Source organism: Pan paniscus, chromosome 14 (genome assembly GCF_029289425.2).
Source record: "Pan paniscus chromosome 14, NHGRI_mPanPan1-v2.0_pri, whole genome shotgun sequence".
NCBI classification, from domain to species: domain Eukaryota; kingdom Metazoa; phylum Chordata; class Mammalia; order Primates; family Hominidae; genus Pan; species Pan paniscus.
Window position 1 is genome coordinate 40,132,215 of NC_073263.2, and position 25,273 is coordinate 40,157,487.

The 25,273-nt window shown below is 41.0% G+C and overlaps 1 protein-coding gene and 1 pseudogene across 1 annotated transcript in view; one reads left to right on the top strand and one right to left on the bottom strand.

The window, feature by feature from the left end:
- Positions 1-25,273, bottom strand: part of FOXO1 (forkhead box O1) — a 118,149-nt gene that overhangs the window by 61,115 nt on the left and 31,761 nt on the right. The window lies entirely within an intron of this gene.
- Positions 9,105-11,767, top strand: LOC100985144 (E3 ubiquitin-protein ligase RNF6-like; annotated as a pseudogene).

The window sequence follows — 25,273 nt, forward strand, 5'->3', positions numbered from 1 at the left end:
TGTAGATAATTAGAATTTACTATAAAAACAAGAGTTAAACATGTCTTCCTATTTTTGAACCAAGGCCAGTAGAATAGCACTGTCTTCAAGGAAAACTTTATTTGCATATATTCAAACTCACGCCTAAAGAAATTCTTCGGGGGGGGGGGGGGGGGGAAATTCCTCAAGGCCCAGGATTTTAACCTGGAGCCCATGGACAGAACTCAAGGGATTCATGACCTTGGATAGGAAAAAACACATTTTTATGAGCCGCTCATTAAAATTCAGCATTTCTTCCAATTACGAATGTAGGCAACACATCACAGTATTGGCAGTACCTGTGACTTTGACACCAATAGAAATCGGATGCCTTCACATTACAGTTGCTGTCAAAAACTCAAAATATTGTTTATTCATCTCCACCTCAAAATTATGGTGACCCGCCACTAATTATTTAATGTATTGATAAAGAAGCACATCTATTACCCTATGACAATTTTCACAACTGTATTTGACGTAACTGCTTTCCTTTGCAATCACATGTAATTTAATATTATGTACCCTGCGACACTGAGGACACGCTGCATCCACCTGCCACACCCTCACTCCTCAGCTGCCCGTTTTTATTAACTAAGGACATCCGGGGTGCTTTTTGTGGAAGCATGAGCATACTGTACTGAGGGAAGGGAGAGGAGATAACAACCTATTTATATATGTCTATAACAGTGAAATTTTAAAAAATGGTAATTATGATGAGGCATCTGTCTATTTGGCACCATCTAAAACCAGCAAGCAATAATTGTACAACAAGGGGGTGTTTAGTGTGTGAGGTTTAGGACATTGTGCCAGAAAACCTAAAGCATCCAAGTTGTAAAACATTGTAATAAGCAGGTAATCCTAGGCCCAGCGTCCAAGTTTCTGCCCTAACCTGTTCTTTATGATTATGATTTTAAAACATCCCAGTGTCAGCAGGTTCACTGTGAGTCAGACCTGAAATAATAAATGGCTTATTTTCCATCCTGATGGAGGAAATACATCATGGCTCATTGTGGCTCACTTAACTGAGGCTGTTTTTACAGGAAAATATAAAAATAACTAAGTCATTCTGCCTTACCATTTTTATTTTAAATTTTTTTTATTAACAAAGCTCTATACTACAATCCATTTTAAAAAGAAAAAGCATGTTTTCAATATAGGCTATAAAAACAATAGCTCACAAATATCTAGAAGGAAAAATAATATAAACTCAGAAAATTATGCTTGTAACCAACGAATACCCTGCTTTGCCAAGATAACCAATTAAATGCATTCACTACATCAAAATAAACTGCTGCTTATTTAAATGGTCAACCACATGGTAATGCTGTTAAAAGACAGCCAAAATCTTCTAACAGTATTCATTAAGGTTGCCAGGCCTTAAAAACCACATGTATCTACACACATACATCTACATAAATTCCAGAATGCAAAGTCTTACTTGTTGCAAACTCTCAACTGAACGTGAGGAGAAAAGTTGTATCTTCATCAAAAATAAATGCTTATTCAGTGGCATCAATACTGCACATAGGCTGTAAAACTCATCGTGACTGAGGATAAAATGAGTGAGCAATATATTCTCAGAACAATGAGTTTTGTTCTACCCTGTTACATAAACAAGTTCTATGTGACCTCACGGCTTTTAGATATGATTTATGACACCATGTCAGAATGCAATCTTATTTGTTACCCAAAACTGTGCTAGAGTGCTACCCCTATGGTGGGTTCAGACATTATTTAAAACAAACAAACAAATAAACAAACTTAAGACAGCACCACTGTAACCAATACAAGGTTACTAGGTACACACAGTGTATATTTCAGGATATGACCAATAAATTTAGAATCATATATAAGGTCCTCAGCGTGTAATACAAATTTGAAGATAAAAATATTCATCGCTTCTGCTGATTTCGTACATTAAAACAGTTACGCCATAATTCTATCCCATCTCCTTGAAACAGTGATGCAGAGGGGAACCCTGCTAGAGGGGTTCACGTGGACTTAAATGCCCATTCCCTCCTCACCTGACTCTTCTTGTGCCCCTAAACATGGATGGCATGATAGGGAAAGAACACATCTAAAACACACAGAAGCTGTGTTTGGGAGAGAGGACGGTGCTCAGCACTCTCTCACGAGCCCTGTTATTTCCCTCCTCCCATCACAGCTACAGCACTGTCAACAGTAAAATGTAAAAACCCTAAAACCTAGGCTGGGCACAGTGGCTCACGCCTGTAAATCCCAGCACAGTGGGAGGCCAAGTTGAGTGGATCACTTGAGCCCAGGAGTTCAAAACTACCCTGGGCAACATGGCAAAACCCCGTCTCTACTGAAAATACAAAAAATGAGCCATGTGTGGTGGTGCATGCCTTTAGTCTCAGCCACTGAGGAGGCTGAGGTGGGAGGTTTGTTTGAGCCCAGGAGGCGGGGGTTGAGCCAAGATCACGCCACTGCACTCCAGCGTGGGAGACACAGTGAGACCCTGTCTCAATAAATAAATAAACAAACAAACAAAAATAAAAATAAAAACTCTACTAGAGGGCTAGGTTTTGCCCTGCCTTTTTACAGGCCTACTGAAAACAAGGTCAGTAGACTGAAAGGGCCAGCAGAAAACACAATGACTCAAGGGTTACAGTTATCCATCTTCCATTTATCAGCTGTCATGCCATAGAGACCTTGGATCTCCCCAACAAAATCCAGGCTTCCCCACCTCTCCTACAGGGTTCTAGAAAGCTCAAATGGACAGAGCACAGCAGGCAGACAGTATATCACAGACACAGCTACAAAGATAAAGTGCCATGTATGATGGAAAAAATGTTACAGGGTCTCCATGAAATTATCAGGATGACACCTCAGGTTTTTAACCTAAGAAAACAGAACAGACTTGTGTGTGTGTTACACATATGTACGTATACACACACGTGCGTGCGCAAGCATGCCTAAGGAGATTTCTTTCAAAAAGAAGGCTGGCCCAACAATTTCAGTGGCCAAGAAATTTTATCATCCCAGGCACAACATTTCTTGTTTGCTTGATGTCAATTCCATGTACAGTAGTCCTTCCCTGAGCTTTCACTTTCCACCTTTTTGAGTTACCTGCAGTACAACACAGTAAGATATTTTGAGAGAGAGAGAAACCACATTCATCTATCTTTTATTACAGTATACTGTTATTATTGGTCTGTTTTATTATTAGTTATTGTTGTTAATCTCTTACTCTGCCTAATGTAGGTATGTAGGTATAGGGAAAAACGTAGTATACACAGGGTCTGATACTATCCAGTTTCAGGCACTCACTGTGGGTCCTGGAACTATCTCCCTCCTATAAAGGAGGACTACTGTGTATCGGTTTATCTACAATTTTAATGGCAACGTTTTAAGAGGAATGACCCACAAACTCCACTTTCCCTGCCCTCGTATTCCTTTCACCAGCAAGACAGAGGTGAAGAATTAAACTTTAATCAGCCACAATTTGAAGAAGGCTGTAAGATGATCTCCAGTATTTGAACCTTGAAATCTGGGTAAAAAAGAACACCTCATGCCTGTAAACCCCATCTCTCCATCAGGATTATCACTTGGTCAATAAGAGATAGCAAAGTCAAAAGTGTCCTCTTTTTGGAGGTGGTGTGTGTGTTGGAGGGCAGGGTCTCTGTAAGAACGGCTATAAGTAAAAGAGATATGGTGAAAGGTCACTAGTCTGTCATCTCTCTCTTCCTGAGGCACATAAGGATGTGACATAGTTACATGTGGTTTGCAAGAGGGCTCCTCCCTTTACAATCTGCTTCTCCGACACCCCTAATCAATTTTTATTTTCAGTTTGGTGTTTAAAAAAAAAAAAAAAGTTACCACACAGAAAGGACTTTAAGTCTGAAATGTTAATCACATCAAAGTCTGGAACTTCAAAGTTGCAGTTCCCACACCAAGAGCAGCTCCGGTCCCCATCTGCAGTTTGAGTGTTAATCTAGATGGTAGTCTCTCTGATTTAAGACCTTGTTTTATGTGTACAGGGAGTGTGGCCAAGTCACAGGCACTACGAATTTCAATTTCCTGACTCTCACTTGGTTTAGTGGATGATGACGGCGTCAGCATGTGCATTTGAAACAGGTCCCCAAAGAGGAAGCACATTCAGGTCACTTGAACAAACACAAGCGTGAGCCACACCAGAGCCCTCCAGCTGACTGCCTAGCAGCAGTTACACGGTCTCCCATCAGGACCCTGTGACCAGAACTACCAGGCAGCTTTCATGGAACTGAAGTTGGATCCTCACGGCTGGTACCATTAAATGGCTTGTTTTTCTAAGAGCCTGTGAAGAGCTTTAACAGACAGAAGAAAGTAAATCAGACCTCTCTTTAAAGAGAAAAAATAAAGGGTGAAAAAACTAGCACTCAACCCGGTATTTTAACTACTGGCAGTTGCCTTTCTTCTACCATGCAACACAGTGGTTTCCAAAGGTATTTTCCAGAAGTTCTGGTTCCTGATTTCAGTGGCTACTCTATTTCAGGAATAAGGACAAAACTCAATACAGAGACAAATGTTGGAAAAGTCCCAGGGAACTAACCTGGCACCAGCAGTTCTGTGCAAGTCCACCCGGCCAGGCCAGGATGCATCTAAAAGCCAGTTTGCTGTGTGCTTGCTTCTCATCGTCTTCGTCTCCTCCAGCAGCTGGAAATTTTAAAGCTAGATATGTTTAACCACCAGGAAACATGCTGACCATGAGCTCAGTCCTCTTCAGAAAGTCAAGAACACTGCAGGGAATAGGACCTCTTTTCAAAGTGTGATTCTGCAACACAATGGCACCATATTTAATTCATCTGAACATTCTACTTAGCGAGAGGGACCTACAGGACTCAAGGTCACTGGAGCTGCAAGCAGCCTGAACACATGGTCAATGATGTCTCATTTTGTAAAGAGGAAAACTAAGGAACTGAGGGGACAGCAAATCTTCACGTAGAAGATTTTGTTACTGAGAACAACGCCAGCAACTTTCTCACAGTGCACAGTGGAAGATCTCTTGGCCCTGCAGAGAAGAAAGCACAAGGATAGTGATGCTCCCCTTATCTGGTGGCCAGCCTTCCAACCCCTCAGCCTCTGAAACACTTAGACTATTTAAACAAATGTGAACCAGAAAGTCAGGGCTAAAAGAAAACAATGAAAGCCAAGTGCTAATCCACAGAACTACAGAGCACAGAGATCCTCTCAAATCCTCATCCAGGGCCCGCTGGATTTAAACTGTGTATAAAATAAGGCCAGTTACTTAACACACTTTGTTATGAAGTTTCTCCTGAAAGGCTCATCCCTTCCTAGCTTGAAAACCATGCTGAAGTAGCTAGGAGGCAAATCAATGTACACAGTAAGAGGAGGTCTTTGCCAAGCTCCAGAAGACATGGCATAGGTGGGTATGCAAAAAACCAGAAGTTCCCAATGATCACTCCCATCACTCCAGTAAGGCAGAAAAGCACACAGTGAATGCAGAGGTAGATAAAATGCACATTCATGCAGCAAACAACCGCTGAGCACCTACCACCGTGTGGGTTCAAGATAATGAACAAAACAGAGGATGCTTGTCCTTGTGGAGCCTCTGCTCTATGGTGGGGGAGATGGACAAGAATACACACTGGGGGTAGGTGGCAACAAGTGCTACGAGAAATAAAGCAGAGGGGGCCAGACGCAGTGGCTCACGCCTGTAACCCTAGCACTTTGGGAGGCCGAGGCAGGCGGATCACCTGAAGTCAGGAGTTGGAGACCAGACTGGCCAACATGGTGAAACCCCATCTCTACTAAAAATACAATTTAACCGGGCATGGTGGTGCGCGCCTATAATCCCAGCTACTTGGGAAGCTGAGGCAGAACTGCTTGAACCCAGGAGGTGGAGGTTGCAGTGAGCCAAGATCGCACCACTGCACTCTGGGCGACAGAGTGAGACTCCATCTCAAATACATACATACATACATACATACATACATACATACATACATACATACAGCAGAAGGGATGGTGCATGGCATATACTGGGCATGTGGGGAGGCTGTGATTATCAACAATGAGGTCAAGGAAGATTGCTTTGAAAAGGTGACATCTGAGTGAGCGAGGTGAGGTGAAGGAAGTAGCCAGACAGACATCTGGGGAAGAGTGTTCCAAAGAGAGGCAAGGGATGGTGCCAAAGCCCCGAGGCAGAAGGATGCATGGCGTGAAAGGAGGCCAAGTGACCAGAGAGACATGAAAGAGAGGAAAATGATGTCAGGAGGGCTGGGCTGTAATAAAGAGCCTTGCAGGCTGCTGCGAGAACCTCAGCTTTCATGCTGAGGGAGGTAGGCAGCCAGGGCAAGTTTGGAGCAGAGGATCCGTCTGGCCTTGCTGAGTACAGGCTGCAAGAGAAGAAAGGACAGAAGCAAGAAAAGCAGTTAGGAGACAGAGCAACCAACCTGCAGAGAAACTACAGGGGCTTGAACCAGACACAGAAGTGGAAGGGGTAAGAAGTAAAGGAACCTGGATATATTTTGAAGATAAAGATGACAGCACTGCTGATAAACCGGATGTGGGATAGGAAGGGAAAGGAAAAACGCCTTCTTCCTAAATCTGAAAGAGCTTTAGTTACTTGGAATATTTATTCAAAATGAAAAACAAGTATCTTTAGCTGAGACAAGAATATCTGGGAATGATAGTAAGGAGGATTTTTTTTAAATGAAAAAAAAAATTAAAACGCAAAAAAAGAACATTGCACACCCTGGCACACAACAAAAAATTAAGTCAGAGAGCGCTGCAAAGGGACTAATGTTTAAAGATGTATGAAGGACAGAGAAAAAATTTGAAAGACAAGAACTAAAACAGGTACTCTGAAAAGTTCTGTAAAGGAAATGAGTCTGAAGGATGAGACGATGCTCATCTAATGAACAAGACAGGAAAAAGGATTTCAGAAGAAGAGGGACCATGGAGGGCCAAACGCATGTGGAGAAGAATGAGAAGCCCATCGGTAAACTCACAGGTAGCAGCAGCGGGAGTGGCCTGAAAAGGCCATGATGAGAGATTTTATTTATTGCTGGAGGTATCAGAAGCTACTATAGGGCAGAATAAGACTGAAATACAAGAGGGAGACGAAGTTGTGTTTCTCTGCTTAGGACAGAGTTGATCTGTGAGGCTGCATGCAAGGGGTGTGGAGGGAAGAAGGCAGAATAAAATTAAGACCTGAAGCAGACCAAGGAATGAAAAGAAAAACTGACACTACATGGCAGTCTAGATCCGGAGCCAGAGCAAAAGGGACAGATGGAGAAAGGAGCAAGGAACCAGGAAACAACGCTCTATTGCAACTCACTTCCAGTGAGCTTCTCGGGGCTCCTTTTTCAATGGAAAGCCCTCATGCTTTAGAATCTTTATGCTAACATGTGAATACATACAAAACCTGCCCACACCCGCCCTACTGGATCCAAGTCACTCGAAATAGAAATAACTGAACAGATATGTTTAAATACGATACCAAAGTATTAATTTCTGCATGAATTTCTAATGGGATAACAGAAGAGAAATGACAGTTTAGGGAACAATCTATCCTTGACCAATAACAAAGGTGAAAGGCCAGGCACGGTGGCTCACGCCTGTAATCCCAGCACTTTGGGAGGCCAAGGCAGACAGATCACCCGAGGTCTGGAGTTCGAGACCAGCCTGACCAACATGGAGAAGACTCGCCTCTACTAAAAATACAAAATTAGCCGGACGTGGTGGCACATGCCTGTAATCCCAGCTACTTGGGAGGCTGAGGCAGGAGAATCGCTTGAACCCAGGAGGCGGAGGTTGTGGTCACGCCACTGCACTCCAGCCTGGGCAACAAGAGCAAAACTCCGTCTCAAAAAAAAAAAAAGAAAGGTGAAAGGTTACTAAGAATGTTTACTACTAAAAGAGAGAAGGGTGGGAAATCATATCAGAATCCACATTCTTGTGACCAGGTAATACATCCCCAGCATCTAGGAGCCAGAAAAGGAACTCAGTCTCATCTAATAGAGACACAGAGCCACAGTACACACGTCTTAATAGGTCAGCACTCCTCTCCTAACTATATTTGGGTGAAGGAACAGGTGGATAGAAGGAATACCAAACATGTTGGGGGGGGGGGGAATGACCTGAAAATAGGAAAAAAGATGTAAGTAACAATATTGAACAATAAATAAGAAGGCAAAAACTAACATGATATTTCCTTTTTAATTTCAGAGATTCCTAACCAATGAAAGCATTAAGTGTTCTGTACATTGTTTGTAATACAACAAATGAGATGTATCACACTGGAAATTCTCTGAAGACAAGGAAGGAAAAGCTCCAGAGTGCAAGCCTCAGGTGATCAGAAACAAGAAATGGAGAAGTCCAGATCCCACACATACCTCAGGCCTGATGCATTCACCGGCAAAACAGAAATCAACATGTGACACGCTTGCCAAAATCACATCATCTGCCGTTCTAGATATTTCTTCCAGCGTACTGCAAGACCTGAAAACTTTTTATTTTTTTTTGGTGAGACACGGTCCCAGCTCTGTCACCCAGGCTGGAGTGCAGTGGCGCAATCTCAGCTCACTGCAACCCCGCCTCCCAGGCTCAAGTGATCCTCCCACCTCAGCATCCAGAGTAGCTGGGACAACAGGCATACGCCACACACCCTGCTAATTTTTGTAGAGAAGGGGTTTCACCATGTTGCCCAGGCTGGTTTCAAACTCCTGGACTCAAGAGATCCACCCATCTCACCCTACACTCCCCTCCAAGAGCTGGGATTATAGGCATGAGCCATGACACCTGGCCCTGAAAACTTTAAATATACATGTAGAATACCACCAATTCATACTAAAATACCCACTCATCTTTCTTCTTCCAAGTTCCCAAGAGCTGTTCCACAGAACGGGATTGTATTCTGGTGGATGATTTGGCTAAGCCGAGTGATGAGGGCAGAGAGGACAATAATTGTTATTTTACTGAACAGCAGAGTTATGAAACCAAGAACAGTACAGTAGTTAAAACTAAGAACCCTGAAGACCAACAGGCCTGGATTTGAGTTGGGAAGAGATGGACAGCTCTCCAAAAAGGCACAAACAATTGAAGGATGGAAACCATGGCATATGTTAAAAGCATGTTGAAAGGAAAATAAGAAAGCCAGGAATCTCAGGATGAATCAGTCTAGATCTAGATCAGATGGTGGTGGTGAAGAAACCTTATCTCAAGGCCGTAATCATTGTGAAAATGGGAGAAGATGGCAGCAAGAGCATCTCCACAGAGAAGAGGCCTGAGAACTCGATGAAGATTATCGGCTTATGAGAGGACCATAATCTTTTAGGCTCCCCTAGAGAAATAACATCAGAAGAACTGCAACAGTGGTTAGATGGGGTCAACAAACAACTAGCATCTCAGCCTGACTCGAGAAATGGAACAAACTGGCCGGACACCGTGACTCATGCCTGTAATCCCAGCACTTTGGGAGGCTGAGTGGGTGGATCACGAGGTCTGGAGTTCAAGACCAGCCTGGCCAACATGGTGAAACCCCATCTCTACTAAACAGATATAAAAAATTAGCTGGGTGTGGTGGCGCATGCCTGTAATCCCTAATCCCAGCTACTCGGGAGGCTGAGGCAGGAGAATCGCTTGAATCTGGGAGGCGGAGTTTGCAGTGAGCCGAGATCGTGCCATTGCACTCCAGCCTAGGCAACAAGAGTGAAACTCCATCTCAAAAAAATAAAATAAAATAAAGAAATGGAACAAATTACAGAGACTCAGAAGTCCCCAGAGAAAGTTCAAATGAATATTCTCTTCTAGCATAGTTGAACACCTTTCGGGGCACAGGAAATGCAACTCAAAGTGGACAAAATGGGAATCAAAATTGGAGAGCTGTGACTCGAACAAACTCGAACAGTGGAGAGTTTCGGTTTAGTTTGGAAATCCACATAAATCATGAAAATAGAGGATCTGAAATTCATGGAGATTATACAAACATTCCACTTTCAGATAGTAACAGAGATCATATTACAAATAGGCAACAAAGGTCATCTAGTCCTGTGGCTAGGCGAACAAGAAGCCAAACCTCAGTGAATTTCAGTGGTGGTAGTTCCAACATTCTAAGGACCAGGCTTGCTTCAAGGGGGAAAAATTCAGCTGAAGGATCTTTCTCAACAGTAGGAAGATTAAAAAATGGAACTAGGGGATCAGCTGGCATTCCCAGAGCTAGTGCTTCACGCACTAATTTCAGTAGTCACACAAACCAGTCGGGTGGCAGCTAACTCAGGTAAACGGAGGCACAACAGTTTAAAGCAGCACATGTTTGGGAAAATGGGGCTAGATATAATGTTACAGTGAGAAATACAAACCAAAGATTAGGGCCAATAAGATCTACTATAAGTAGCCGAAGCTGTTCACCAATTCAGAGACACAGTGGCACTGTTTGTCATAATTCACAAAGGGAAAGTAGACCAGTACAGCAAACCACTAGAAGATCTGTCAGGAGGAGAGGTATAACTCAAGTCTTTTTAGAGCAAGATAGAGAACACAGAGGTACTGCATATACCCCATTCTCTAATTCAAGACTTATGTCAAGAATAACAGTAGAAGAAGAATCCAGCAGATCCTCAACTGCTGTACTACGACATCCAACAATCACACTGGACCTTCAAGTGAGAAGGATCCATCCCGGAGAAAATAGAGATCAGGACAGTATTGCAAACAGAACTCATCCAGAGTAGGGCTAACAGAACATACAGTCACTATTCAAAGCAATAGTGGGGGCTTCTAACGAATCATTTCTCGTTTAGAGCAGTCACGTATTCAAACCTATGTTAGTACCATAATTCTTCCTAGGATTTCTGAGAATGAGCTTGTTGAGCCATCATCAGTGGTTCTTCGGTCAATCTTAAGGCAGATTATGACTGGGTCTGGAGAATCTAGTACTCTAAGGGAGGGTTCAACCACTAGAGAGAAGCTCTGGTTCTCCAAGTCAGAGCTTCAGAGAAATGGTCAGCATTTACCAGAGATGCATTGAGAACTGAGTAACTTAGGTACAGTTACTGACAGCAGCCAGCACAGGGAAGGTTCCTCTCGGGACAGGCAGGCCCAAGGAGACAGCACTGAAATGCATGGTGTAAATGAGACCACCCAGCCTCATACCTGAAACAGTGACAATAGGGGTAGCATGTAGTTGCAAAATTCAAATGATTTAGTCAAACTGGAACACTACCTATTCTTCCCCTTGCTTTTTTTTTTTGAGATGGAGTCTCACTCAGCCACCCAGGCTGGAGTGCAGTGGTGCGATCTTGGCTCACTACAATCACCGTCTCCCGGGTTCAAGCTATTCTCCCATCTCAGCCTCCCGAGTAGCTGGGATTACAGGAACCCGCCATCATGCCTGGCTGATTTTTGTATTTTAGTAGACATGGGGTTTCACCATGTTGACCAGGCTGGTCTTCAACTCCTGACCTCAGGTGATCCGCCTGCCTCGGCCTCCCAAAGTGCTAGGATTACAGGCAAGAGCCACCACGCCCGCCTGAATACATGATTTAACCAAAGAGCAGACTGACAATCTTTCCACCCGGCGCTAGAGCATAACAGTATTGATAGTGAACCAGGTAAAATCTGTAGTGTTTGTATCAGTGACCACATAACTGGAAACAAGCTCAGGCAATTACCTTGCAGGCATGAATTTCATATTCATTGTACTGACCGATGGCTCTCAGAGAATTTCACTTGTCCGATCTGTCAGCAGCCTGTTTTAGGGTCCAACATAGCAAACAATGGGTAAAAGTGATGGGATCTACTCACATATTGTATTTTAGTAGAACTGAATGTTCAAGCATTGTTTTGCTGAGTTACTTGTGATGAGCTAACTAGGATGAAAAATAACAGATTATATATAGTTTGAACTATTTTTGCGTGCTTTTTAAAACTTGTTATAAAGAGGAAATTTATATAACATTTAAAATACAAACATTAAATTATCCAGAAACACAAAATAATTAACATTGCTAGAACCAAATAACCTCTAAAATGTTTTTATTTTGGTAATTTTGTCATGCTAAGCACTTTTGTATCTGCACAATTCAATAGGTTAAAAACCAATCTTCTTTTCCTTAATAGCACAGCAGACTTTACTTTCAAGTTTCATAGGCTTAGTATTTATGTCTAGACATTTCTATCTAAATAAGCTTTTCATTAACTTTTTACGAATAATACCTTTTCATGAAAGAGTATTTGGCTGAATGTGTGCTATACATGTTATTTGAAATGTTAAATTTAATATACAGCATACCATATATGTATAGGTATATAATTTTAAGGTTAAAATATTCAGTGTACAAGTTTGGTTCTTATTTAAGCTTTTGGGCTAATACTGCGTATGGCACAATGTTTAATACTGGCAAGATCATCTCAGAGAGAAAAGGGATTCGGATATAATTTTAATATAGAGATAATTTACTGAAACATCTCTGACAATCTGACTTATTAGAAAGCAAGCAATATATAATACTGAACAAGTATTTATTCAGTAATGGAAAATTTAGGATACACAGGTTATTTAACTTGTGTTCAGCCTTTCTGTAACTTTTTTGAAAGTGCAAACAATTCTTTGGATTATTAAATAAGGTATACAATATGCATGGTTTCTCAAATTTAGTGTTAAAATCTAAAAAAAGTCTATAAAGAATCGATTGCATAGATAATATTTTAAGTTCACTTGGAGGCTAAATATTTCCAATGAAAACAAAAACCTTTAAGAGAATGCAGTTTATATAAATACAAAGTATGCATTGATGATCTATTTCTACCAATAAACATTAAAACAAACAAACAAAAAAATCTCAGATTTCACAACTGTAGGAAGAGCTAGACTTACAGAGATGTTTATTTAACCACCACCACTACCTTCAGGTGAACTGGCTGCATCTCCACAACATTCTGAGACATCAACTTTGAAATGATAGCTCACTGAAGGAGTTTCTTTTCTAGCAAAAGGCAAATCTGTCTTTCCCAAGCCAAAGAAAATCCAAACAAAAATCACCAAGCCTCCTGCCTGCTTGACATAATTCCACCATTGCCTGAGCCTGTGCAAAATGGGGCCAATAATGACTTGCTTCAGGCTTGTCATGATGAGATAGTACACAGAAAACACACAGCTCTATGCCTGGCATAACATGGTTTTTCAAAGTTAAACTATTTTTTATCATTATTCCTCAGATTCCAATCCCCTAAAAATTATTTTCCAAGTTTACTCCTATTTTGCTCATTCCCTAAGGATCACTATAAGTAAGCGTGGAAGAAGAAGAGTGTCCTGCTCTGTAAGTAAGAAACAACTCCAGACAAGAGATTCCTTAAGGTATTATCTGCTTCCAGGGTGTGATTCAAAGGTTTAAGCCCATGCCAATCATTTTATGACTGCAAGTCTGCTATGGCAACACACTTATACAGCCAAATTCTCAGCAGAATCAATTCCTTTTATCAAAGGTACTATTAAATCAAAACAAAACCACCTGATTTGCATTTATTCACCTTTCTCTAAGTTATCCAATGGGAATGTTTAAAAAAAAAAAAAGGAATACAGTTAAAGGGGAAAGAAAAACAAAACTGGCTTCTAAAAAATAACACAGCCATTATATTGAGATGCATTTCGCTCCAGGCCATAAAACATTTATCCCTTGGTAAGGCTGCTCTATGAACAAAGGCTTTTTTTTTTCAAAAGTGACACGGGGGTCCGTGTGGGGCATTATTTATTACTGTTGCTGACTATTATGAAAATCAACTTTTTTCCTCTGCATTTACGTCTGTGTGTATCACACGACAACCCAGAAGACAGATCGGTAAACTTGCCAACAACAAGAAATAAAATAAGCAATAAAATCAACAACAGAATTAAATTACACTGACAAGTTAGAATGCTGGGTTTGAAAATCAACATAAAATTGGAAGTTCAACAGTTTTTTTTCTTTTTAATGGGGAAATGTGTTTGGAGGCAGGCACAGAAATGTTTGCTAACTGTGTCATATGAACCACTGTAAGTGACAAAAAGGTGTGGTAGTCTTAGGCTGCATTAACAAATGTACAATTTCCAGATCACAGGAAATTAAAGTCTCACTACACTCAAAACTGGCCACACTATATCTGGAGAACTAGATGAGTTCTTTATTAACACACTTTAAGAAGGACATTGATAAATCAGAGCGCATCCCATAATGAGAAAGGGGTCCAGTTCTGGGGACCATGGTCAAGAAGTTCCCCAGGCCAGGCATGGTGGCTCACGCCTGTAATCCCAACACTTTGGGAAGCTGAGGCAGGAGGAGTTTGAGACCAGCCTGGGCAACAAAGTGAGACACCATCTCTTAAAAAAAAAATATATATATATATATATATATATATTTTTTTTTTTTTTTTTTTTTTTTTTTTTTTTTTAATTAGCCAGGCACGGTGGCGCACGCCTGTAGTCCCAGCTACTTGGGAAGCTGAGGTGGGAGGATGGCTTGAGCCCAGGAGTTTGAGGCTGTAATGAGCTGTGATCAAACCACTGCTCTTCAGCCTGGGTGACAGCATGAGATTGTCTCAATAAATAAAAATAAGAAATAAAAGACTCCTAATCTCTGGAGATAAACAAAGCCTAGATGACCCTCTGCAGAAGAAGCCAAAAGGAGATATGTGGCCTAATCCCAATTCTAAGATTTCATGCACCTGGGGACTATTATCATCTCATAGCCTGATCGTACCACCAACAGAAAACAGGCCAGGAATGTGATCAAAGCTGTTAAAAACTAATACCGCTTAAAAAAAAAAAAAAATCACTCAGGACATTCCTAAGAGCAAAGAGAAATATGTTACTACAGGAGTTTCATGAAAACTTACCCAGAAATTGCAGCAATGCTTTGCTTTATAACATCTAAAAATTGTGCTTGCCTATCTCATCCAATCACTTATAACATGCGTTGTAAGTGATCAGTTCTGATTCATACCACATGATAAGAACAGCACTCTGACTAAAGGGGGTGGGTGGGAACCCCAGGGCCAGAGCACTCATCTCATCATAAATTAAATGGTGGCTAGCCAGGCAACTTGGCGGGGGGAGGTGACAGATGACACTGCATAGGAATTTAATACTTTTTAAAGTTTATCAAGTCCACTCAAATTATTTTTTTGGAAATTTTGAGAGTATATGGAATCAACCACTCCCCCAACCTGGAATCATTTTTGGTAAGCATGTAATGGAACATGGAATTACAATTTTCAAGGAGAGTACTTCGAGTAATGAAAATAACTGTCTCACTGGGAATTATGCATATAGTTTTTTATGTATATAACACAGAATATTTCTGGAAATCCATCAGATAGAAAATTTAACAATATACACTGCAATATTAAAATCTGTTTTCTACAGCTCTTTGCCAACCAATCATAAAACATGGTTTTGGATGCTAGGTAAAAGTAACAAAAAGTCTAGTAATATATAAAGTTTTGATTGGATAAATGTAAGTCAGTAGAAATGAAAGTACTTCTTATTGTGAGAGATTAAGTGGATTATTAGTGAAGACAAAAGTGCCTAACACTTTTTAATGCAATGGAATTACCACACTCAGTTGAGAAAAACACAAATTAACATATTATGTTAATCTGGATTCAACGTGGGGAAAAAAGAGGAAATAAAAGCATTATCTAACTACCACAAATGTGGCATGTTGATAATTTATTGTGACCTAGAATATGACATGCACAAATATACTAATGATTAAGTACTAAATTCATCATCCAAAAACTCTAACTCAAGGGTCTCTTTCTCCACCTAAAGAAAATAAACATAAATATGGGTATCAACAATTTTATACGGCTTGTGGTCTCCAATGCTGATGGATTACTTTTCAGCATATCCAGCAAATTCTAAGTACTGCTCAGTTTAAGTGTCCACAATTTCCCACTGTTAACACTCAAGACAGCAAGAGCAGAAAATTCATATGTGGCCCGGTAGAAAATTCTGCTATAAAACAGAGGTTTTTTTTACAATAATCCGTTATTAGCTTAGACTCAATTACAAAGACAGTCTAGGCTACTCTGCCTTTGGAGTAGTCATTCTTTATTCCTTTATTTTAATAAACTTGCTTTCACTTAAAAAAAAAAAAGTTTAATTTTCCACAGGGTGGGAATGTGATTATATGATCTTGTAATTTTACATAAGGCAATAAGCACTCTAAAATATTTTAGGTATAAGTCAGAGGAAAACATGGCATATGATAGGTAATGACTTTCCTCTTACCATGTGAAAGCAGGCCTTGGCACACACATTTTCAAAAGCCAAGGCAGTACAGTTTATCAATCCTACTTCATAGATTCTTAAATTCAAACAATAGAGTTTTAAATTATGAACCAGGTCCCTGACCAGGGACCAGGATAAAGTCGTCTTTGTCTTCACTACATTTTATTTTATCTTATTTTATTTATTTTTTGAGTCAAGGTCTTGCTATGTTGCCCAGGCTGGTCATGAACTCCTGGATCAAGCCAACCTCCCACCTCAGCCTCCCAAAGTGCTGGGATTACAGGTGTGAACCACCATGCCCAGCCTTACTTTTTATTTAAAACCTAAGGCTATTTAAGAAAACATCTAATATATGACATATTCTATTTAAATAGAACAACAGAATAACAAATCCTAGCCAGCAGACATTCTGATAACAGGATATATTTTTAACTAATTCCACTTCTCAAAACATTGTAAAAGCTTAAAAGGATTCAATATTCACAAGTCTCCTGACAAAGCAACCAAGTAAGGCACTGGTCTCAGGCAGTTGTGATGTTTTAAAATAAGTGATAAACAGTTTACAACACTGAAAGCCTAATGACTTCTAAAGCTGTCCTGCTGGTGAGACAGCTCATGCCCCACACTGAAATGTTCTCTACTCAGACTTCATAAAAGAAAGTATAGATGCATTTTTGCATTCCAGAGGTTACTGCATGTTACTAAACATGCCTAAATTTTCTTTCCTATATAGAAGATTCAGAGGTAACTCCTTGCACTTGATAAACTGTTACACACCTACAGAAATGATAACTAGGCTACATAACAAAGTTGGTAAGTTCCACCAATACCTCCCCTTTCAAAACCCGTCCTTAAAGTGAACGTCTCCATATGCTCTCTCATTGGGGAAAGATGCCTAGTTTCACTTGCAAAGACACTGGCCCATGAACTTCCCTAAACTAGGTCCATCAGACACTGCCCCGATGATACCAGTCTCAATTCCTTAAAGCTAGAGAACAAACATTCCTCCATCTAAAGCTATGAACAAGTACCCAAGGGTGACTTTATTGGCAACTGCCCTACATGCACTGAATTTCAATCTGGCCACTGGGTCCCAAACTCCTAAAATTTCACAACCTTTTTCTAAGTAGTTACCATCAGGGCTATCACAGTGTGCAGAAAGAAGAAATGTATGCATAACAATTCCTGGACATACAACAGCCCTTTCCCAGTTTTATCTTTAAACCTCCCTGCTCTTTATTTAATTTTCCAGAACACAAGCATTAGAACACTGCAATCACCTTTGCTTCTTTTCCAGGTCCATCCCTATCCAAGCAATTTTACCAACAATTCCCCCAACCACGGCTTCCACCAACCTAAGCCTGTGGGAATCAGAGCACAAAGGCCACTGCCTCCAACTTCCTCCCCACCACCTGTATCCACCTCACTCACAACTGTTCATTTTTCCCAAACCCAGATAGATCACATTCACACACCTGCTAAAACCTCAAAACCCTTAGACACTTTAAAAATAGTTGGTCTGGCTTCTTCCAAGGTGTCAATGGCATGAAAGACTGAGAAATGCTGAGGAAATGTTCAAAGCAAAGGTAACTCAAGAAAGGTAATGCTCAAATGCACTGTATAACCCTGTACTGGATTCTGTATGAGGAGAAAAATGTCCTTGCTATTAAGGAGATTATTAGGAAACTGACAAAACTGGAACATGAAATAAAAAATACTGTATTAACAATAACTTTCCTGGCCAAGCGTGGTGGCTCATGCCTGTAATCCCAGCACTTTGGGAGGCCAAGGTGGGCAGGTCATCTGAGGTCGGGAGTTCGAGACCAACCTGGCCAGCATGGTGAAACCCCATCTCTACTAAAAATACCAAAATTAGCCAGGCGTGGTGGCAGGCGCCTGTAATCCCAGCTACTCGGGAAGCTGAGACAGGAGAATCGCTTGAACCCAGGAGGCAGAGGTTGCAGTGAGCCAAGATCGTGCCATTGCACTCCAGCCTGGGCAACAGAGTGATACTCCGGCTAAAAAAAAAACAAACCAACAAACAACAGTAACTTTCCTGAATGTGAATGCTGTACTACAGATCCATAATAGACTATTCTTGTTCTCTGGAAATACACATTGAAGCATTAAGGAATACAGCAGCACCACTCATAAAAGCTACCCTTGACTGGGTTGGCAGGGGAACCGTGTGTGTGTGCACAAATCTATGTACCTACAAATACAGACATATACACATGTATACATATATACATACATAAAGGATGCAAGCAAATTATCAAAATGTCAAAAACTGGTGAATCTGGGTAACAGGTACATAAACGTTTTTTTTTATTCTTCAAACTTACCACTTGAAAAAATTTCAAAATAAAAAATTTTTTTTAAAAAGCCCTTCTTGGGGGCAGGAGTAAACTTTTCAGGGTGATGAATAATGTTCATTCTCGAGCGTGGTGATGTTTCACAAGCATACCCATGTCAAAACTTACCAAACTGTACATTCTAAATATGTGCAGATTATACATCAGCTATTCCTCAAAAGAGCTGTTCACACACACACACACACACACACACACACACAAACACACACACACCCCGTGAGGGTTTCAGTCTTCCCGGGCACTCTCGCAACTTGTCTGGACAAACCTTGTCACTGTACAACCCCCTCATCCCTTTCTGCACTTTTCACCCTTCCCCTCCCCAGTCCCAAAGAACTCACCATGCTATCTGAGTCCGTCCTCTTCAGCTTTTTTGTTCACGCTACTACCACTTCCTAGAAAATGTATAGTGGAATCGACTCATACGATCTAGACCCAAATCTCAGTTGCACCAAGCCACACTCTCAAAGCCAAGTTTCCTCATCTGTGAAATGGGGACATGGCCAACCTACTGACAGAAGCAGATGAGACCTGGCGAGAGGTAACAATGGTATAGAAGTACTTTGAAATAATACAAAACACTACTGGGAATCATTACCTTCACACATCCAAAGCCCTGCAGGCTCAACCTTCCTCCCCAGGTTGTCCCCCAGGCACCTGCTCTGAAACAGACTCACCTCTCACTCCCCTGAATCAAACAGTAACTGTACTACTACAGACAAACTGTGAGACCACCTATGGCCTACCATGTATATTTTTACAAGTGCATCTCGGGAATAAAATACACTTACCCAAACTCCCCAAGAGCAGGACCTGTGGGTGTCCCACCTTTATGTGCCAGCCCAAAGCCTTGTTCATTCATCCTAAGACCTCAATACTTGAATTCAACAATGGATTGAACTAGGATTAGATCACAATGGTTGAAGAGGCCCAACCAACAAATGGCAATGAATAGTTAAAACAACATGACTTTTTTTTTTTTTAAGACAGAGTTTCACTCTTGTTGCCCAGGCTGGAGTGCAGTGGTGCCATCTCGGCCCACTGCAACCTCCGCCTCCCGGGTTCAAGCTATTCTCCTGCCTCAGCCTCCCGAGTAGCTGGGATTACAGGCATGCGCCACCACGCCCAGCTAATTTTGTATTTTTAGTAGAGATGGGGTTTCTCCATGTTGGTCAGGCTGGTCTCGAACTCCCAACCTCAGGTGATCTGCCCGCCTCGGCCTCCCAAGGTGCTGGGATTACAGGCGTGAGCCACTGCACCCAGCCAAACAACATGACTTTTGAACTGCCTAAGATTTCACAACCTCTAGAGATATATCAAGTGCAGACTGACTATCCCTTATCCAAAATGATTGGAACCAGAAGCATTTTGGACTTTGGATTTTTTCAGATTTTGGAACATTTGCATTAAACTTACCAGTTAAGCATCCCTAATCCAAAAATCCAAAACCCTCCACTGAGCATTTCCTTTGAGCATCATGTTGCCACTCAAGAAGTTTCAGATTTTGGAGCATTTAGGATTTTAGATTTTCAGATTAGGAATATTCAACCTGCATATGGACATAAGACCCATCCACCAATGGCCCTTGCTTCACATGCTCGGTGGGTTGTGGGCTTCGGCTAAAACCTGGGAGGAGATCACAGATTCAAAGTCTCCTTGTGGGGCACTGTGTTCTGTAAGAGGAAGCTACAGTTGAGAAGGTTCAAGGCAACTAAATATGTGCTAGTAAAGTGAGCATAAATCATTCTGAAACCAGAGGACCTACAACAAGTAGCCTGGTTTGTGCTTTTCTTGTGCTCAGCAGTCAAGTGATAAGAACCTTTAACTACATTACATCTAACATTTTTAATTTACAAAATAATGCCCACCACTTCAAAAAAATTGATAGTATTATATCTTCTACCTTTCTATGTCCAAAAAATAAGGGAAAGAGGTTTAAAATATAAGTAGCTAAACCAGGAACTCCAGTCCTGCCACAATGCTAGGCATTTTGTTCTAGGAATTCAAGTCCTGCTAATTTAAACAGCAAGGGGAACTGAAACTCTTGAGAATCTCTGATTATACAGAAAATCTCGGTGTCGTTTACACACAGGGCAAGCCAAGGGGATCCTTCTAAACAGTCTGGGGCTGTTTGCTTTTGTTCTTCTTTTTGTTCCCACTGAAAAGCAAAAATCATTTGTCAACATGGAAAAACCAGCCTGGTGCAGTAGCTCACGCCTGTAATCCTAGCATGCTGGGAGGCCAAGGTGGCAGATTACCTGAGGTCAGGAGTTGAAGACCAGCCTGGCCAACATGGTGAAACCCCGTGTCCACTAAAAATACAAAAATGTAGCCAGGTGCAGTGGCGCGCGCCTGTAATCCCAGCTACTCGGAAGGCTGAGGCAGGATAATTGCTTGAACCCAGGAGGTGGAGGTTGGGGTGGGCCGAGATCGCGCCACTGCACTCCAGACTGGGCGAGGGAGCAAAACTTCTCAAAAAAAAAAAAAGGAAAAACCAGGAAAAGCTTGTCACTTAATGACTGGCCTGGCAAATAGGGAAAGAGCCTAAAACTATTTTTCCCTTCCCATACTGTGAAGACTACAAGCTTTGCCAACACCACTCCTCAACACCACTCTGTCATTTTTCTTTGTTTAAATCTTTTTAATTTCTTAAATGGGAAGGAAGTTGCCTTAAAGTATAATACCAAGATTCCCGCAGGGCACCACTCTGCAGGAATGTGGTTCAGAAACCAAGAATCAAGGGGCAATGCCTCCATACAGGTGAGGATTTTCCCACCCCAAAGAGGCTTACTAAAGTTAGGGGCAATTTTCCACCTAACATAAATTATGTTGTGGGGTAGATAAGTGAGAAAGAATAAAGCCGTTACGACCAATGAGGAAAAATGAAATGGATATAAAAACATTATTGCTAAGGTCTTTGTTCCAGAGTTCTCAATCATTCAGGGCCAAGAGAGGCTGGACTTAGAGTCCTGCAGGGTGGAGTGGCAGCATTGTGGAGGAGGGATCCCTGCGAAAAGTATTTATGCTGCAACTTTTCAGCATAACCAAAGCAGACCAACAACTAGAGCTTAAGTTTAGGGCCGCATTCCATAAACTATGACTGTGACCTCATGGCATATACCAAAATCAACTCAAAAGAATCAAAGACCTAAATGTAAGAACTAATACATTTAACTCTTAGAAGAAAACATAGGGATAAATCTTTCCGATCTTGGATTAGGCAATGGTTTCTTAGACATGACACCAAAAGCACAAGCTACAAAAGAAAAAAAAATAGATACTTTGGACTTCATCAAAATTAAGAACATTTTTGCTTCAAAGGACACCACCGTTTGTACATCCATATTCACAGCAGTACTATTCACAACACCCAAAAGGTGTCCATTGAGGGATGAATGGATAAACAAAATGTGATATATACACAGAATAGAGTAGGACACAAGTTACAACATGGATGGACCTTGAAGACATTGTGCTAAGTGAAATAAACCAGTCACAAAATATGATTCCACTCCTATAAAGGACCTAAAGTAGTCAAATTCATAGAGACAGAAAGTAGAATGGTGGCTGTCAAAAGCCTGAAGAAGGAGGAAATGTGAAGTTATTGTTTAACAGACACAAAGTTACAGTTTTGCAAGATGAAAAGAGTTCTGAAGATGGATGGTGATTACAATGGGTTGGCATAACAAAATGAAAGTACTTAATGTCACGGAACAGTACGTTTTAAAATGGTTAAGATAGTGTATTTTATGTATATTTTACCACAAATTTTTAAAAAATAGGACACTACCTCCAAAAAAAATGAAAAAACCCAGCAGGGCATGGTGGCTCATGACTGTAATCCCAGCACTTTGGGAGGCCATGGCAGGTGGATCACGAGGTCAGGAGATGGAGACCATCCTGGCTAACACAGTGAAACCCCATCTCTACTAAAAATACAAAAAATTAGCCAGGTGTGGTGGCACATGCCTGTAGTCCCAGCTACTCAGGAGGCTGAGACAGGAGAATAGCTTGAACCTGGGAGGCAGAGGTGGCAGTGAGCCACTATCACGCCACTGCACTCCAGCCTGGGTGACACAGCGAGACTCCGTCTCAAAAACAAAACACAAAAACCCCACAGAATGGGAGCAATTATTTGTAAATCATATATATAAGGGATTAGTACCTAGAATATATGAAGAATTCTTAAAACTCAGTACTAAAAGGACAAATAACACAATTTAACAATGGGCAAAGGGACCACTTGAGCCCTGGAGTTCGAGACCAGCCTGGACAACATGGCAAAACCCCATCTCCACTAAAAACACAAAAATTAGCCAGGGGTGGTGGTGGGCACCCGTAATCCTAGCTACTTGGGAGGCTGAGGCACGAATATCTCTTGAGCCCGGGAGGCAGAGGTTGCAGTGAGCTGAGATAGTGCCATTGTACTACAGCCTGAGCGACAGAGCAAGACTCCATTTCAAAAAAAGAAAAGAAAAAAAAAGAGCCGGGCACAGTGGCTCATGCCTGTAATCCCAGCACTGTGGGAGGCTGAGGCAGGCAGACTACCTGATGTCAGGAGTTCAAGACCAGCCTGGCCAACATGGTGAAACCCTGTCTCTACTAAAAATAAAAAAAAATTAGCTGGGCATAGTGGTGCATGCCTGTAATCCCAGCTACTTGGGAGGCTGAGGCAGGAGAATCACTTGAATCCGAGCTGAAGTTGTGCCATTGCAAAAGAGTGAAACTCCATCTCAAAAAAAAAAAAAAAAGGAAAAGAAAAAAAAAAGGGCGAAGGATCTGACTAGATATCTCTCCAAAGAAGATATACAAATAGCCAATAAGCATATAAAAAGATGCTTAACATTATTTAGCATCAGAAAAATGGAAAACAAAATTACAGTGATACCACTTCACACCCACTAGAACGGCTAAAATAAACAAGACAATAACAAGTGTCATCAAGGTTGTAGAGAGATGAGAATACTCATACCTTTCATGGTAGGAATGTAAAATGGTGCAGCCACTTTTCAGCAGTTTGACAGTTCCTCAAAAGGTCGAACATACAGTTCTTATGGCCCAAGCCATTTCATTCCTAGGTATATACCCAAACCAAGAGAAATGAAACATACATATATGCACATAAAAAAACTATACATGAATAATCAAAACATTATTAATAACAGCAATAATTGTGAAATGTGGGGAGGTTTTGAAATTATTTAAAATCAACTGATAAATGGATAAAATATACTATTTCCATACAATGGCATATTAATTGGTAATAAAAAGGAATGATACTGATACATGCTACCACGGGAATAAACCTCGAAAATGTTATGCTAAGTCAAAGAAGCCAGTCAAAGGAGATCACATATTGTAACATGATACCATTTATACAAAATGTTCAGAACAGGCAAATCCATAAACACAGAGAGTAAATGCAGGTTAGGGAGATATGGGAAGAATGGGGAGTGACTGGTAGTAGATTTCTTTAGGGATGATAAAAATGAAAATTGTGGTGATAGTTGCCCAAACTCTTGCAAATACACTAAAAACTATTGAATTGTACTCTTTAAGTGGGTAAACTGTTATGTGAATTAGATCTCAATAAAGCTATTATTAAAAATAGAATGTAGATTTCTTTATCCATTTCATACTAAAAGATACATAGTCACAGTAACTTTATAAATGGCCAAGGAAAGAATTCCCAAGACTCCTTATGCTCAAGTATAGAAACTCAACTTTCCTCACCAAAGGCACACATCAGTAGAAATGCATGCTATTCCTATTTTGCCAAGCACCCAGGTTCATCAAAATAAACTTATGAATTACTGTACCTAGTAAAGCACTCACTATCAGGGTTGGAAACTGAATTATGGGAAGTTTCATACCTATTCTCTGGATGAGGCACTTTACAATCTAGTAACTGACAATAGTTCTTCAACATCAAACTGTTAGCCCACATGACAGGTATATGACAGGGTACCAAGACTGTGTGATTTTACAGTAAAATGTAAAGAAGTTTCCCTTTGCTAATAAAACTGCCCACGACAAATTCCCTTTAGTTTTTCCCAATGATACCAAAAAGCCTTGCTTTGTGTTGGACTAATCTGCAACAGAGAACTCAACAGATTAACTGGTTCATATCCACACAACTACATACAAGAAAATGTAATTATTACACCTTGCTGTATAGACAGTATCAAATCTCACTTAGGCATTAACAAATGAACACGCCCACATTCAATAAACTAAACACAAACCTAAGAAGCTGCAGAATACACATAATTTAAGTCACTCCAAGTGTATTAGTAAGAAAAGTGAGCCAGGGCAACACAGACCCCATTTCTACAAAAAAAATTTAAAAATAAGCACCTGGGAGGCTTAAGGCAGGGCAATCACTTCAGCCTGGGAGGCCAAGGCTGTAGTGAGCCATCATCATGCCACTGCATTCCAGCCTGGGCAGCAGGGCAAGACCCTGTCTCGACAACAACAAAAAAAGAAAGCAACAAAGGTGGCTTTAGTACTATTTTTTTTTTTTTTTTAGACGGAGTCTTGCTCTGTCACCCAGGCTGGAGCGCCGTGGCGCAATCTCAGCTTACTGCAACCTCCACCTCCTGGGCTCAAGCAATTCTCCTTCCTCAGCCCCGAGTAGCTGGGATTACAG